Below are 15,298 nucleotides of genomic sequence, written 5' to 3'. Positions count from 1 at the left end.
TGAATGGAATATAGAAAACAAAATCAAATATAACAAAACTAAATTAAGAGAATATTAAATGAGCACAATATAGCTTAAAAAATGACTAACTTATCTCTTAGAGTGACGTATTGATTTGGCTTGAGTTGAATGAAAAACTCTGAAATTCGTGCTCTACTTATAAGTGAAGAAATCACATTCACGACTGGTCCTGAGGACACTACGACTGGTCACAGGACCAATAAATTTTTGAAATTTTGAGTGCGATTGGATAAAGTTGTTTCATGACTAGTCGTAAGCCCTTCACAACCGGTCTTGTGGCCTCCACGACTAGTCGTGTGGAGCCTGATTTAGTCGCTAGACATTGAGTCGTGGCTGTAAGACTGGTCGAGCACGAGTCGTGTACTATTCACACGATCGGTCGAGCAGTCTTTACGACTGGTCGTGGCTTAACAAAAAATTCTGAAAATTTACAACAAACTTAGGACTAGTCAAGCTAGTGTTAGGACTAGTTGAATAGAGTCCAGGACTAGTCGAGAAACAGTCTATCCACTTATAAAATGAGTCAATTGAATTATGTATTTAAAATGACCTACCCTAAAGTCAATCTAGGGTCATTTATACCTTCTTAGTGATGTATGAACATTGAGTCTTCTTTTTATTCAGATGATAGTCATTCTTTGAAGTTCATGAAGCTTGAGATCTTGTCATAGGATGAAGCTTGAACTTGAGACCTTTCGAAAAATATTCAAACTTGAATTTGTAGCCGTAAGAAGCTTGAACTTGAAATATCTTGAATCTTGAGCTTGAGGTACAAAGTAGAAAGACTTTATCTTGACTTGGAGCTTGAATTATGAATCTTGAACATTGAACAATCACTTGATGACCATGTAATCTTGTATTTCGTGAAGTAAAGACCTTTGTTCTTGAGTGATGCAATGCAACATCTTCATTATGTAGAAGAGCTATACAAGACACAGATTCCAAGAGAGGTTTTGGCACTACAAAATTTGACAATTATAGGAGTTAGAAACAATAGCACTTACAGGAGGTACCTTAGCTTCCCAAATATGTTGTATGAATGAGGCTAATTAATTACTCGGCTAACACAACCATGCACTACATTGCATGTGCTTTGGCGAGGAAGGTGCACTTTAGGGAGGTTTTCATGTGCAAATTTGGTTGTCAGAGTCACTTGTGAGGGAGCTTTATGCGAGGGCATACATCATTACTGTATACCATCCCTGCATTAATAAGAGTAGTTAAGAAATGATTATTGCATTGCTTTATCATTACTGCTTGATTGACTTGATAACATGTTAGCCTTTGCCTTATAGTACCACTGAGTTGATCACTCACTCCCACCCTGGGATGGTGTTTTAAAACTCCAACCAGACTCTGGTTTAGATGCAGATGATGATGAAACCTATGTAGCAGAGTTGGACTTCATAGATGAGGAGGAAGAATTCTCCTACGTTCAGCTATCAGGCGGGTGTATGTAGACCTCGAGCTGATTCGACGGGATTATCGGGACATGTGGAGTAATTAGACACTTTACACTTTGATATTTTTGTCTATTTTGAAACAACACATGTATATATTCATCTCGATTACATACTCAAACTCTAGAGATCGTGAAACGCTTTCTTATTTAAATACATATACTTCAGTCTTCCACTTGCTTGATTTAATTGTATTTAGAGTATGATATGTTGTTTGGTATAATCCCACTCATGTTTAACTCATTAATATGGATGAAATCTGAACATCATTATCCATGATGTATAAGTGATGTCTTGGATATCGGGAGTAGAGCTTTGCTCGACCCTCAAAATTTAGGACGTTACACGGGACCCCACATGAAGTATGTATTATATCCATGCCATCCATATGTTGGGCCCACCTTCTTTGGACAGGCAATAAGCCCGATGGCCTGTCCGTCCGGACAGGCCCAAATGAAGAGAAAATACAAATATCTACTTGATTCAATGCAGCTGGTGGGTCCCACACGTGTGGACCCACCTGGAAGTGGATTGGCTGGAGCACCACACCCACCTATATAGTAAGCTCTGTGGGGACCATGATGTATGTGTATCTCCAAGCCATCCAGGGTTGGGATTTTTGGGGACGTGGGGCCCATATGTTGTGTATCCACACCATCCATCCATTGGGCGTGGACCCCACCATGGCAGTGTGTGGGGCCCACCTTGACTTGATGTGTTACATCCACACCATCCAATCCATGGACAGTGGATGTGGATTGGCTGGAGTACCCCCCATGCAGTGGCTGCCACTGTCCACTGATGCCAGTAAGTTCCAGGGGTCTGATCACGAGGTAGTGTTATATCCAAACTGTCCATCCAGGACGTGGGACCCACTCCACACATGTTACACGTGTGGAGGTGGGACCAACCTTGATGTATGTATTCGGTCCCCTCACCATCCATCTGGACAGTGCAGGAGTGGGGTGCACCATGATGTATGGGTTTAATTCCCACTGTCCATCCATTTGAGGACGTGGGCCACACCAAGATGCATGTGTTTCTCCACACCACCTATCTGTTTTTAGGGTGGTCCCACCCCACACGTGTGACACGTGTGGGCAGGTGAGACCCACCTTGATTTATGTATTTTGTACCCACACCATCCATCTGGATGGTGTGTTGAGTGGGGCGCACCCTGATATATGTGTTTGTATGCTTACTGTCCATCTGGACGGGCCGTCTGGTGGGGGGTCCACCATGATGTATCTGATCCATGCTGTCCAGCAGCTGTAGACCCCACTGCGGTGTATTTAGCCCACCTTGATGTATAGATTATATATCCAGACCGTCTGTCCAGGGGATGGATGTTGAGACCAACCATAATATATGTGTTTTATTCCAAGCCCTCCATCCATTTTTTTTACGTGGCCACCATGATCTGGACAATGGGCCCTATCATGATGCATGTGTTTATCCATGTTATCTAGACGGTGGGACTCATTCAATGAATGTGTTATATCCAAACCGTCCAAATCATGAGGCCTACCTTGATATATATGTGACCATTGCTTGAGTCCCAATTCGATGTATATGTGGCCCATGTAGTGAGGCCCAATGTGATGCATATATGGCCCTTGTTTGAGGCCCAATAAGATGTATGTGAGGTCCTTATGTGAGGCCCAATATGATGTATTTAAGGCCCATTGGAAAAGGCCCATTGAGATGTATTTGAGGCCCAGGTAAGAGGCCCATTGTGATGTATTTGATGCCCAGATATTAGGCCCCAATGTGATGTATATGTGACCCATTTTATAAGGCCCATTTCAAAGTGTATGTAGCCCATAGTGACGTGTATTGGGCCCTTGAGTGAGGCCCATGGTGATGTTTATTAGGCCCTTATGTGAGGCTATGGGCCCACTATACGTTTGGCTCTATGTGGGCCACTCCTTGAGAGAGATGTAGGTTAAATGTCCACATTGATGGGCAATAATGGTTAAATGTCCACATTGTGACCTCCCCTTAGGCTCTTTGTTAGGCCGATTATCGATATCGATTATGAGTACATGATAATATAGCATCATGACACATGACCATACACATCATTTGCATGCTTGATATGGAATGTGGTTGACCATTGCATATGCCATTGGGCAGGTTGTTATGGGACTCCTTGATAGGCGGAGATTGTCTCACATGAGCGCATGGTATGCGCAGGATTGATGCATGATAGGATTGTATGAATGATGCATCTTACATTGTGTGTTGTGATTACTGTACGCTTTAGCGACATCAGGGCCATAGCCTCCACAAGCATATCGTGGATGGAAGGATTGAACACTGAAAATAATGTTATTAATAATGAGCAACCATAGATGTCTCTAAGTGAAAATCTTTAAAGTCGATGTTACTAGAGGATGACTCCAATGTCGAGACCGAATGGATACTTGAGCGCACGAGGGTCGAATACTAAGAGGTCGTGTCTCCAACTGTGTCGTGGTCTGTTGGAAGGGGGTGTGGCCTTATCCACCCGAGTTAGGGGGCTTTAAGATAGGTTGAGTTTGACCAACTCGTAAATGAGTTTGCTACTGATGAGCTGGATATATATTAAATGACAACTACCAGGCGTGTAGTGAGGTCTCTTCCACTCACTTGGCTACGTGGCTAAGGAGGCGGTAGCCAGTGTGGAGTGTACTAGACCCCGGTGATATCTAGAAATGAGTTATATTATCATGTGGATTCAAATGAGGACTGGCATGCTTGAGTTGCATCTTGTATTACATGGCCTTGGTATGATCGATAACATTCATGCCTTGCATCGCATAGCCTTAGTACGGCTGTTAGTATTCATGGACTTATCAGCATGATTCCGCATTACTCTAATATTGTATTCTAAGCACGCTCATATTGCGCACACACTCTCACCACCCTCTAAGCTTTCCATAAACTTATGCATGATTAATGCGTGCAAGTGAAGCCAGGATGCAGCCGTAGCTTAGTAGGAGCAGGAGCATGCAGTCGAGCTTCAGGAGTTTCTGTTACTATTATCTTTATATTTCCCTTTATGCGCATTTTACCTTAATGTTTTTTTATCATAGTGGATTTTGTTATGGTGTCTTGGTTATTGTTCGTGGGTTATGGTTGTTACGAAATAAATTCATGTTGAAAAATTCTCCTTGTAGGATCATAGGATTGAAACCTTCTATATGGGTGTCGGGAGCCAAAAATGGGGTATTATAGAGTTTTTTGGTGCCGGATTCGGTGATGCGGAATTTTGTGAGCCCGGTTTCTGAGTTTGAGGCGTGGTAACTGATGCATAACTCGTCTTTGTATAACCAAAATCTAACACCTTAAGTGTATTAAACCTAATTAGATCCTAACTTAAAATAGGTAAATTAGATTAGAGGCCGACCATAAAGAGTATCCCTAAAGGTCAATAAGCTAAGGCGAAGGTTTTATCCTTTAAGCTTACATTAATTTAAGTTGTTATATCTTTCTTTTTACATGCCTCCATGATATTTTATCCTGCCTGATACATGATTCCATGTCTTCATGATATTTTATCCTGCCTATTACATGCCTTTATGTTACTTTAAGTTTCCCCTGCAATTATGTGTTTTACCATCAATTATTTGCCCTTTAAGATTGTAGTATAATGTTGTTTACATAAGATCTTTATGAATTCATGTGGAGCTATGGATACCAGCATTGCCCTTGCCTTTATCAATTTTTGAGTTGGCCCTTGCCACTCCATTTTTTGTTGAGTTGGCCATTGCTACTCTCCTCTATATTATGTTGGCCATTGGCACATTTATCATTACTGAGTTGGCCATCGCCACTCTTCTCTTTATTATATTGGCCTTGTGTTATTTATCTTTAAGTCTTGGACATGTGTCTTGATATTCCAAAACTCCCATAATTCAATTTATCTCTTTATAAGTGCAAGTGAAGTGTAAGATGTATCACAACTAGTGATTTAAATATTCTATCATGGATGTAATGCGCTCTAGGTAGAGACTTTCTTGGTCGTCACATAATTCGATGGGCCTTTGGGGAGTAGTGCACAAATTAATGTGTGTAATTTGCAAATGCAGTGTCACATCACTTATGAGATTGGATGTCACAAATAGTTACTCCATGATCAAGTCATGTCATGTAATTCGCCTAGCTTATGTGTTGTGTTCCTTGAAGAGTTCACGTAAATCCACAGTAGCGTCGGCCATGCTGGCGAATATCCGTAGTTATGGGATATGGGTCGAGCTGGGTTTTCTATAAATCGTATTCCACATTGTGAAGATCATTATGTATGATGAGCCCCACATACTTTACTAGGCATGCATCTCATGTAGGTTGTTTGTGCATTCTGATATCCTCGTACTAGTGGACTACGGGACATATCAGAACCCTTTACTTTTATGAATCTCTTGAATTATTATTAATCTTAAAGGATAACCATCATTATGAGTTAGGCATTGACCCTCTCCCAACAGTACAGATGATGCAAGTGATGTAGAGATTAAATAATTAGAGGACCATCTCCCTATAGAAGACTATAATAAAAGAATCCGAAGACAGTTTTACTATTTAGTTTTATACTTCCACTGCGAACTCAATAAATGTAATAAGCTTTCATTGAGAGGGCATTTGATCATTCTTTTACTCTAATGAAATAATCAATACAGTTAATTTTATTCTTGTGAATGTTGCCTTCATGAATGCATCTAGATATTATCCAAATGAAAGAAAAAAATAAGGTGTGATTTCTAGAGCATCCAATTTATACATTATTAACACCCAGTTTTCTCAAGCACGAGTATAAACTCTGGCTGTGAAAATTTGAGATGTTACAATAAGGGAAATTTTTTCAAAACTTGGCCTCCACCGGTTAGTATCAACTACCGATTCAGAATTCAACAACGCGCTTCCCATATCTAATATCATGTGATCGTCAGAATCCATAAAGTGAGATATACATGTTTCGAAGGGATTGGAAATTATAGTCAATATGAGCTCATCCTCCTTGAGTGTGTGAATCATGTTTACCTCGTGGACCTCATCTACCTCTCCAAGTTGTTTGCAGAGAGTGAACACATTCACCTTAACTGTCATATTCTTGAAGGATAGTTTGATCACTCTATTCTGACAATTGATGATTGCATATGAAGTCACCAAGAATGGGCATTCTAGGATGACTGAAATTTGAGTGCTAGTGTTTATAAACGGTTGTGTGTTTAAGGTGATAAAGTCTACTGGGTGGTAGAACTTATCAACTTGGACTAACACATCATCAACCATCCCTCTTGGTATAAGAATAGATCAGTTAGCATGTTGTAGGGTAGTCTTAGTGGGTTTTAATTCACTAAGCCCCAATTATTCGTACACTGAGTAGGGTATGAGATTAATGCTTGCCGCCAAGTCTAGCAAGGCTTATTCAATTTGGAATTTTTCTATGATATGTGAAATCGTCGGGCTATCTAGGTCTTTATATTTTGAAGGAGCATTTTGCTTGATAATTGAGCTTACTTGTTCCATAAAAAAGGCATTCTTTAGAACATTTAATTTGTGTTTAACCGTGCAAAGGTCCTTAAGAAACTTGGCATAGAAGTGAATTTGTTGAATTGCATCTAAAAAGGGAATGTTGATTTTTACTTGTTGGAAAATTTTCAAGATGTCCTAATTTTTTATAGGAATTTTGATGAGACTAGTCATTGGGGAATTGGAGCTACGGGCTTGTGTTCATGCACTAGCTCTTTGTCATGTAGAATTCGTCTTAGTCCATTATCATTATCAAATTTATTTGAATCCTTAGACGTGTCGGCCTTCATCGGTATCATCTTATCTATTTCCTTACCACTTTTAAGAGTGGTGATGGATTTGGCTTGTTCCACATGTAGGTTAGGAGGATTTAAATCATTCATTTCATATTTTTCCTTTTGGGTTAGGCTGAGGTTGGGCCGAAAATGTCCCTTTCTCCCTAATGGTCAAGTGTAATTCAATCCTTGAAATCGACATTTTAAGATCTGTTATAGCCTGCATGGTGGTTAGATTAAATTACGTCTGCCCTTATAAGGATGCTTGAAGTGTGTTGTCAAGGGTTCTCTATTGTTGTTGCACTTGTTGTGCACTTTGAAGTGTAGGGGGAGGTCCTTAAGAAGTGCTTGCATTAGCAATTGGCCTATTTCTCCAATTAAAGTTAGGATGATTCCACCAATTAGGACTATACATGCTAGAGTTTGGCACACTGAATGAGCATTGGTAAGCATTCATGGCATTCACTTGAGCTTATAACACATCTTGAAAAGTTAGGATTGTAAGACAATCCTTTGTAAAGTGTGCATCACTCTCACATATGCCACATGCACTTTCCATCACCACATTGGTGGGTTGAATCACTTCCACCTTCCTTAGTTCTCTGGCCTCAACTTTTTTAGTGAGGCCCGCAATCTTTGAATTCACATCATCCTCCTCCTTGAGGATGTGCATTCCCCCAGTTTTCTTAGGATTGGGTTTATAATTACTCGATTTATTGGTGGTGTCCCATGATTGTACGTTTTCATCTAACCTATCAAGGTAATCTCATGCCTACTCCAGGTCGTTTGTCATGGACTCACCATTATGCAACATCTCAATAAATTGGTGCATATTTGAATTTAGTACATCATAGAAGAAACTGATTACTTGCCATTTCTCATAACCATGGTGTGGGCATGCGAGTAATAGGTCATTGAATCTCTCGCAACATTAGAAGAATGTCTCGTCTTCCTTTTGGGAGAAGTTCATGATGGCGCACTTTAAGGTATTGGTTTTGTGAACTAGGAAGAACTTTTTAAGGAACTCTCGGGTCATCTCATCCCATGCGCCTATTGAGCGTAATATTATGAATGGAGCTATTACTTAGCCCTCTCCTTTAGAGAGAAAGGAAATAGCTTAAGTCTAATGACATTTTGAGAGACATTATTGTAATGCAAAATTTCTACTATCTTATCGAATTCGTTAAGATATAGATACGGGCTTTCTTAGTCAAGTCCATGAATTTTATGAAGAAGTTGGATCACTCCTGGTTTGAAATTCAAGTTACCTATATTGACCGAAAAAATCATATAAGATGGTGTGGTTATTCTTCCCGGTTGTAGGTAATCTCTTAAAGTTCTAACTAGGGGAATGTAGTGCGCTTCATTCTCATCATGCATCGTCTTAGCCAGTGGTGTGTTCGGCACAGAAATCTCATTAAAATTTTGACCAGTTTTCACCATATTCCCCTCAAGATATGGCTCTTGCTCAGGTATGTTTAGAGCATTCACAATCATGGGTTGAGAGGATTCAGGCGAACTCGGATATTTTCTAACTTGATGATAGATGGAAAGCCTGTTGGCTAGACTTCCTTGAGTTAAAAGTCATTGTGTATGGTTCCTTACCCACTTAGCATTGAACCAAGCACATGAAACTAAGTTCTAAACCTAAACCTAGAAAATAAAATCCTAGAACAATTAGAATCAATAAAAATAATAATAAGATGAGGGAATGGAGTTACTGGTTTAGGGGAATTAGGATTAATGATGCTACAAAACAAAAATCAAACAAATGATGTTAGTCTTAAAATAATCTATAGTACCCCTAACTAGAACTAGACTTCCTAGAATTAAAACCTAAAAGAAAATCCTTAGGTTTAAACTAGAAATCAGAACCTAACATAAACCTATATATTCTCAACACAAATTCTATAGCAACGGTGCCTAAATTTTGATTAAATTGAATGACTAACAATCCTGAGTATAGGGTTGTGATGTAGTAATAACTCAGTAAGACCGAGGTCGATCCACAGGGAACTTTGGTGAGACTACGTTAAGAACTAATTTTAGGAAAACGGTCGTTTTGGATTTTTAATCCAATGGGATGGGTTGTAAAACAATAATAAAAAGGACGAAGGATCCAAAAATCTCCAATCAATAGACCTTGAATTCAATTCGTCTTCTCAAGTTGATGACTCAACTAAAAATGGATTTCAAACCATTCTAATAAGAAGATAACACATTAATATCAATAAAAAAACATTCATCATAGATTAGCATCACGATAGCCTTGATTTCTCATGAAGATCTTGATAATTACATCGTAAGGAATTGAAAACAGCTAATGTACCCGGCGGCGATAATAGATTAAACAACTTTACAAATTGATTACTTCCCCAATCTAGTAATTCAATCACACCCAATCATAATTCAATATAAAAACCTTAACTTTCATCGAAGAAATAAATTAAAATATCAAATATCCATTGAAACGGTCATCCCTTAACCTTAGGTAAGAGATTAGCCAAGCATGACTAACATCTCAAACAGAACATAAAGAGAACTAGAAAATACAAACTAGAACTGAGAAGAATGATTCGGAAGAAGCTCCCCAATTCCTAGGCTTCTCTCCTCTACCCTAATTCACACTTAAGAAAGCTTAAAACACCTCTTTAAATAGGAAAAGTTTGCACCAACTTGAAATGGACTTTAATTTTTATACTTATGTTATGCTTCAGCTGCAGCCGACTGTGGCCTTTCGTCGTATTAAATATCACTTCGATCGCACCAAATATGGTGCTTGGTTGTAGCCGAATTTCCTCGAAATAAGTCTAAGTCTCTTTCTTCCTTAGGTTGCACGGAACCTTCCTTTGGTGGCACCAAGTTGGGCTTCGGGGTCACCAAATGTTAAACCGAATTAAGTATGAAAATCATAGTTTGTTGTTGGACTATTCTATGCACATTCAATCATACCAAGCCAACCTCCGATGGGACTGAACACTCTGTTAATTATGTTATTGAGTTGTGAGATTTTTTTAGTCTTTTCAACATCTTTTGTAATTGGTTTTCTTGGATCTTTAATAGAATTATTCATTAATGACTTCCAATTCTCCAAGACTTCTCTTGATAAATCTTTTAAGCTTTAATCCTCCTTCGTATGCAGGCTTTCGTCTTTGTTTCCTGGATTACCTCGCATGTACAAAGTAGATGTTAGTTAATCAATTAACCACTTTAATGTATAAGAAATAGTGCAATTGAGAGTATAAATATGCAATATTTATATATTATCACTCGCTAGAGTGTTTTCACTATCACAATGAAGTGAAATAGCCAGTATAAGTTTCGTACATAATGTGATTTCTAATAGAAGATCCCTTAGTCATTCAACCTCTTTACTAATTGCAGCTAAAGATATGAACTCAGACTTCATTGTCAAGTGCCTTATGAAGGTTTATTTCTTGGATCCCTGAGACAGCTACACCTCTTAAGTTGGATACACACCTTATTGTGGACTTATTATCCCCTACACTCGCTATTCAACTTACATTGGTATATCCTTCTAATATGTTTGGAAACTCTGAGTAGAACAGCCCTAGTTCTATTTTTCCCTTAGGTAACCTAGAATTCTACTAATAGCCTTCTAGTGTTCTACACCCAAATTTTTAGTAAATGTACTTAGTTTACTCATAGCGTATGTTATATCTGATCTTGTGCATTGCATAACATGAATAAGCCTGCCTATAGAACTAGCATACTCTAGTTATGCAATTACTCTTTCATCATTTTCTTTTAATTGATACTTAAATCTAATGGGGTTTTTGCCTCTTTGATTTTCAAGTGATCAAAATTGTTTAGTATTTTCTTAATGTAATGAGACTGACACAATGCATAACCCCCACAAAATTTTTTTAATTCATACCTAAAATGACATCTACTTGTCCAAGATCCTTCATTTTAAAAATGGAGAAGATAAACTTTTTCGTTTCAATTATACCTTTCATGTTATTGCTGATAATTAACATGTCATCTACATATAGACATACAATCACAATATAATCATTACACACTTTAAAGTATATGCATTTATCAACTATGTTATGCATGAAATCATGACATAACACCTTTAGATCAAACTTCTAATGCCACTATTTGGGTGCTTGTTTTGATCCATATAAAAATTTAACAAGTCTACATACTTTACTCTCGTTTCCTAGCAAGACAAACCTTTCTGGTTGCTCCATGTATACCTCCTCATCATGGTCACCATTCAGGAATGATGTCTTCACATCCATTTGATGGATATGAAAATGATGTATGGATGGTAATTCAAATAAAATCCTAATTGATGTTTGTTTTGAACAAGAAACAAATGCATTTGATTTGGGAAATTATCTTATTCAAATATTAACAGAGAAGAAGTTCATCATGAACAATCATCATATTATTGATAATGAGTTCATTTACATCCTCGGGTATCCCTTGATTCTAAGATAGATTACTTATAATACAGAAATTAACAAAGTTCAAATGTCCAAGCCGGATGTCAAATTCAGCAACACTTCGACTCATAATTTGATCATCTCTTTACGAGGGATATTGTGCAGATTCAATCAACTGATTTCTCTCCTTGAAGCTTGGATAGAAGAGGGTCTAGTTGCCCGGATCCTCGTAATCGATATCGTTTGCATGGGTCGGCGCAACCCGCGGACTTCTCTTTAATCCTACCTCCGGTCTTCTCTACTTCCTCTATATTTCTCTTAAAATCTTCAATCAATCCAAATGAAGGGGTAAGGGGTATCTATAGGCCTTCACACGTGCAAAACATCGATCTTGGTGCCATGGGACCCACTTTTCATCAAATCTGATTGTTTACGGAGAACAAGTCCTGAAATCAGTTGTGCAAACCCGCGCAACTGGTATTTGGGTTGCGCGGACCTGTGCAATCAATATCGTTTGCGCGGATCCACGCAAACCACCCTAAAGACACCTGTTCTTCTTCTTTTTTTATTTCCTTCTATCTTTCACTTTTAATCTTCTTCTTTCTTCAATTCTTTCTTCTCATTTTTATGCCTCAATAGATGCCCCCTTGATCCTTTCTTTGTTTGTTCAGAAAATCAAAGAAAAGGATCAATTTTCACCCTGAAAAGGTTTGCGCAGATCCACGCAACTGAAGGTCATGTATTGAACCTCTGCCCCTCCACCGAATTCCTGCGCAATCGACTTTGATTGTGCGAACCCACGCAACAAGTCTCTTGTTAACGCAATACTCCCAACTGTTGCGCTACCCCGCGCAAAGGACTTCATCTGCATAACCCCGCGTAACCAATCTTGCTGCAAACTTCCTTGACTTAGAATTTTTTCGAACTATGGGACCCTTTTGCCCTTAGCATCCCTTTGACTTTGGCACTCTTTTCATAAATCCAATTCTTTTCACCATGCATTGCTCTCAAGCCCCTTTTCCAAAAAGAAAGAACCATCAATCCTCTTCAAAACCTGAACAACCTCTTCACCATTCTTCGAAACACGTAGAAATTCATGAAGAAATTTTGAATCTTCATAACCCTTTCACCAGTGATCAAACTATTATTCCTATCAATCTACAGCATCATTGGTCAATTCTACGCATTGAACCTTTCGATCATCAAAACATCTTTGTCTCTTTAGACAATTGGGTTAGAAAAGAACCTAGGATCTTGACAGGATATTCGAAAGGAAATGGACACTACCAAAGAGTAGGCAGAATTCATAAGATGAGATTTTTGCACTCATATTATGCTCCTCAACAACCTTTCCCCACCCATTATTTTAAGACAGCTCAACAACTGTTCTTTTCTAAGAGATTGCCTTGAAATACGGAGAACTTATTAGCTACAGGGCTCCTCTCTCTTCGTGATTTCTATAGTTCCTAGGCCTGTGCTATTGTTCAGAAGTGTACTGCCATTCTCGAACAAATTTCATATGTGCCTTCTAATGGAGAACTTACTCTAACATTGGCGGGAGAAGATACATCAAAAATTTCCAGAACCACCCTTGAACTTTTCAGTACATTAGCCAACTTTCCTCAGCCTGATCACATTACTTCTCTTGAATGGTTGGCTTATTTCTCTCGAAAGTTGCGGTACGTCATTCCCCTTTCGATTTCTATTTCCATAATTTTAATATCAAATGATTTTAGCTTGATTATCTTATCTTCATCTTGGCATCTTTGCAAATCATAACCACCAAGAGCTCAAGGTCATTCGCAAGAACTTTAAGCACACTGTAGAATATAGTTCTTCTTGCGAACTAGCTGCTTTTTTAGCTTATTAGTTAGGCTTGGTGATATTCCTAGATTCTTATTAAATGGACATCATTAGACCTTCATTCTTTATGGTCGTAGGTGCTATGGCAGAAGGTCACAAATATTCGTTAACTCCTTCAGTTTTATGTTCTCTTTATTGTGCTTTTGGAGATGTCATTCTTAGTCCAAAGGATCCTGTCTCTAAATCTTTTCCTGTCTGCGCTCCATGGCATTTCTTCATAGGCTGCTTAGGGGTATACTTTCCTTAGACATTTGTTGATTCTGGAAGAGCATATCCGAGCCCTAACCGACTTCATCTTCAACATTATCAATTTAGAGATATGATTAAGAAATCACATGGATGGGTCTCTAGAAAAATAGAAAGCCACGATCCCATCGACTTTCATCAATTTTCAATGTTTAGCTATCCTGAAGATGTAGAAGCTATTGATGATGATTCCATATCATCTGGTGAACAATCTTTCCTTATTTCCATCAGATCTAGTACCCTTCCTTTGAGGGAGAATAGCATGTTCTGGTGTGAACCATATTATCCTAGTAGATTCGCTCGCTAATTCAGATTTGATCAAACTGTACCAGAGACTTGTGATGTTGTCACCAGAGCGATGAGAAGTTACGGCATTGGGCCATATAATTGGTCCCTAATATGGAAGCAACTTTTGAACGTTCACACTAGATCACATTTCCTCATTCTCAGCTACAATTATCCAGTTAATGCTTCTTACTGTTGGATGCGCTGGTGGGTCCATCAATATTACTTGGTAGACCAATGTTACCCAGTGAATCATGCTATATGGATCCCTCCTCCCCACCTGAAAGATTACCAAAAGGACTAAGGTATTGGTTATTTTGAAGAAATAGACTGTGCCCCCTCTTCAGGCTAGCTTTGCATAAGAATTTCTTTGGAAGACAACGCTTATGAAGTAAAGCCCGCTGATACTCTTGAAGGATGGATAGCTTTTGGTACTCCTTTAAGGGACACCCACAAATCTCTGACAAAGACTAATGATTCCTTGTAGTTCTTCCCTCCTCCTCCTTTACGAATATTACAAGATAATTCTCCTTTACCATTAAAAAGGCAAAAAGTGGAGGAACATCGTTGCCCACCTCAGAAAGATAAACATATTGTTATTGAAGACTCGTCCTTTTCGGAAAGATAAGCATATTTTGAGACATTTAACTTAGTACAGAAAGTTTTGAGTATCAAACATTTTGATCAGACTTAATGTAATCAAAGTCTATGTTGCATGCCTGTTTGTTCTGAATATGAAATTTTCATGATTTTGTCATTATATCAAACAATCGGCATATTTGAGAACATTTAATATAGTCATGTATTCTCTTTTGAAAGTATCATAAAATTTCGAGACAGTTTACTCTTTTCATAAATTTTTAGGTCATGATTTATTGCAAGCATATTTATTTACTCTCATATGAAATATTCTAAAAGCACTGTGAGACATTCTAATATTTAATGGAGCATAAAAAATAAAAATATCAACATATTACAATCATCAGTATAGAGTTTCCTATTGATTTTGGTTTTGATAGGCGGTATTAGGTTTCAATTTAGTTAGATGATCACACACAGTTTAAGCTCTTGAGTAGTGAAGCCACCCAGTTTTTTAGACCATTGAGTAGTGGAGTCGGGTCTCACGTGATAGTCTCTGTAACTCTCCTGAGTTCACTGAACTTCTCACAACCTAGTGAGTTCACAAACCGTGATCCATCAGAGGGGCCCAGTGAAG

The sequence above is a fragment of the Magnolia sinica genome, chromosome 1, assembly GCF_029962835.1.
Source record: "Magnolia sinica isolate HGM2019 chromosome 1, MsV1, whole genome shotgun sequence".
Classification (NCBI taxonomy): Eukaryota; Viridiplantae; Streptophyta; class Magnoliopsida; order Magnoliales; family Magnoliaceae; genus Magnolia; species Magnolia sinica.
The sequence above is the reverse complement of the archived record's forward strand: the minus strand, read 5'-3'. Positions refer to the sequence as shown.